This window comes from Epinephelus moara, chromosome 13 (genome assembly GCF_006386435.1).
Source record: "Epinephelus moara isolate mb chromosome 13, YSFRI_EMoa_1.0, whole genome shotgun sequence".
In the NCBI taxonomy this organism is placed as follows: Eukaryota; Metazoa; Chordata; class Actinopteri; order Perciformes; family Serranidae; genus Epinephelus; species Epinephelus moara.
This window is the reverse complement of record NC_065518.1, coordinates 27,744,546-27,748,180: the sequence shown is the minus strand read 5'-3', so window position 1 is coordinate 27,748,180 and position 3,635 is coordinate 27,744,546.

Here is a 3,635-nt window from a genome sequence, read left to right as displayed (position 1 = left end):
AACGATATGAGGCGGCCTTTGTGGAAAAAAGCTTGTTTAGTGGACTAACTTTGCACTTGAAGTATGCCCGTTCACTTACGTTTTAACAGGTCTGACGCTACTATGCGCCCCGGCTGTATCTAGGCTAACGGCTAACATGCTAACTATTATTTTTATGTCACTAGTCACTTGAAACAAATTTAGAATGATAGGAGACAGGTTGAAATAAACCTAAATTTCCCTTTAAGCTAGCCGTTTCCCCATTTTCAGCCTTTATGCTAAGCTAAGCTAATCACCCCCTGGAACTAGATTCATGCTTACCACACAGAGACACGGGAGAGGCACGCATTTTCTTATCTAACTCTTCCCGAGAAGCAAATAAACATATTTCAAAAAATGTCAAACTATTCCTTAATGCAACTTAACAAAAAAACATTTTTATTTATTATGCTATCCCAAAACACTGTTTACCATAGCATTCTCAGATGCAGCAAAGGTTTTTGATCATCGCTGACACTTTTAGAAGTATGAGCCTAATATGACATTCATGTATTTGACACATACTATACCATTTCCCTTAGGCGACTATTATAATTAATGGACATACAGTTTCTCTAGAATCATTACACTTATTTAATTTTTCCTTTTGTCTTCTACACAATGTAAAAACACACCAAACTACATTTAGCTGAACTGAAAAGTATTCAGACTCATCGCTTTTATGTTTCCCTCTCTCATATATCAATGCATGCTTTATTCAAGTTTATTCCCTTAGTGATTTGCATGCAGGTTTTGAGAGGATGGCCTCGTGACGTGAGAGTCATCAAGTACTCTCAGTTGTTCTTATAAATGCTGTAGAATCGGCGGCCATATACCATTATTCAGCTGTGTGTCTCTGAAATCAGTCAGGTAATAGACGTGTGTTTCAGGCTGTCTGTGTTGCTCTAGTCTCTGACGCAAACAACTGCGCGCTGCGGGAGCAAAGAAGAGAGGAGTGTTAGAGATCACTCACTGGAATTGCTGCTCTTCTTGCTCACTCAGGCTTCATTTTAAATGGTCAGTGCAGAGAAGACCAAGTCTGGTGGTTTGTAGTGGAAGGAAAAGTGAAACCAGACCAAAAAAAAAGAAAAGAAAAGTGCTATATAACATTGAGGCAACCTGTAAATTCATTGTCTTTAAAACGCTTATATTGCCAATCAAATGGGATGTTTTGGTATTTTTCTTTTTTATACTTACTATATACTTACTATACCATGTGCCACCTAGGATGTAAAACTCTCAATGAAATACTTGCAAGATAAAGAGGAAACGACATTACATTGAAGTAGAGAAATATTTTTGCATCTCCATACCTTCATTTCTTTGTTGGTATTCTGCCTTCATAATGGTTGTGCTGACTGTGTTTTACAGTGGCCATGTCATGTCACGGCTTTCTGCTATAAAAACAGTATCAACAGAAATAGCTGGGTGAAGTCCACTGTAATTTTCTCAAGCTCTTCTTTCTTAAAGTACAGTCACATAAGCCCTCTGCTCAACAAAACTGCACCGTACAGAAAATAATGTAATGTCAAAGCTCCGAGGTGGGCAACAAAGAAATATTGAGGACAGCAATCATGAATTGTACAAAGTGTATAAGAGTGATGACACACTGCTACAGTAACGGCAAAAATAGCATGGAAAGCTCCAGAACAGATAACAATTGGACCTTGTGGCGAGATTGTTTTGTAAACCGTGTATGGCTGTTTCCATTGGCTGATATTTTACCATGGATGTGTCAGTAACAGTGTATATGTTGTCCAACAAGTAACAACAAATGTAAGACGTACAATGCCAAATATGTTGGAGGTAGTTTGGAGACTCCAACGCCATAACAGAGCACTGACAATTTTTTTTTTTCAACTGTAAAAGGTATTTAGGTAAAAAAAGGAAAAAAAGAATGACGATCCAGGACAATCAAAATGTCAGTGTTACTTCTAAAATGTGAAGCTGAGCAAGAGCAGTGTGCAGGATTTTCTGTTCAAAGACTCAAAAGTATCAGTTGAAACCGAATATGCATACTTGAATTTATCTCTTGCACAGCTTTTGACTGAAGTGAATGGCAGAGGAATCAAATATTTAAAAGGCAAACAGCCATGGTAACTGGTCTTTGAAACATTTGGGCTAAGGGGTTATCTCCTGGTTTGAAAAGTAAAATGTAATGCAGCAGGCCGTTCTCATACTCTGTATGTTTCTTATGAAAAGTAATACACCAAAATTCATATGTATCCTACGTAATTATGAGCCAGTACTGTGATCACACAACCAATAAACTGACGGGAGCAAAGACGGAAGCAGTCCTATAGGAAGGCAGGTTGAGGTGGTGAAAGAGTCACAAAACACAAGACTTTTCCCCAGGAGACTGGGGAAACCTAATACATGTCAGTATACTTGCCTAAACCTGACCTAGATAACTACATTTATTATGCAAGTATGTGACATCATTCGTGGTGGGCTAATTCATAGGATATAAAATGAACCAAAGTATAAGGACATGTTGAATGCACAACCTTAAACCTGCATTCTTTCTAATGGCCAGCAGGGGGCCACTCCATCGGCTGCAAAGACACATTTGATTGTACAGAAATCTATGGGAAAATGACGCTACTTTTCACTTGAGTAAACATTTGCCCAATAAATTTAAGGTCTCAAACGTTAGTTCAGGTCTTTGTTAATAAGACATGATATTCATTTCATAAATTATAGTCCAAATTTAGAGTAAAACAGATGATAGTGCAGGTTATGCTTTAAGGTGTGGACACGCCAAACCGACATCAAAGAACTAGCAGCGATGAAAGCCAACTGTTGCGTCGTCTACGTCGCCTCACATCACCCTGTGTCAGTTGCATTTGAACACACTACATGGACTACATCCGACGGCCAAGTGGCACGTACGTTCTGCACCTGCGTGAGAGAGAGCGGAGTGAGAGTGAGAGTGGTACATCCTGTCAGCCGAGGGGTTTCCTATCTGTGCAGCCGAGCACTGCAGCACCTCCACGGACTATTACATCCAGACGGTCCCGGTATTTCCTCCGCAGGCTCCACTTCACTTAGCAGCCCGATAAACCCGCTGCTTCTTCCCACTTTAACCTGAATAACAAACCGGGGCTCGGTGCTCTGGTTGGATTCAAACAGAGAGCCGGGGCTAGCTCAGAGACTAGCGGAGGCTAACTGGCTGTGCTTCCCTCCGGTCATGCTGCGGCCAATCTGGAAATCCATCGGTAAAACAAAAAAAACCAAAAAATTTTCTTCCTTTACCTCTGGAGGCACAGTCCGGAGTTTTTCGACTAACGGAAATGCAGGGGCCTTGGCGATCGCTCACGCCCTTCACTTCCGGCGGTGCCCCCAGGGAATCGCCGTGTTGTTTACAAATACTTCGGGTAGAAAACCAGCAGAGTTTAGCTATATATCACATTTTTCACGTCACTATATCACCGTTTAGACTAATCTGATGTTTGTAAAGTCTATAAACACAATGAATGAACAAACGTTACTATTTCTGTGTGCATGTTTTGTTTGTAATTAATAACATGGTTATCGTAGATTAGCTGGGCTAACCGTTAGCTGTTAACGTCAGCCGTTAGCGGTGTCTGTAATAACCATAGACTGTATAAAAATAA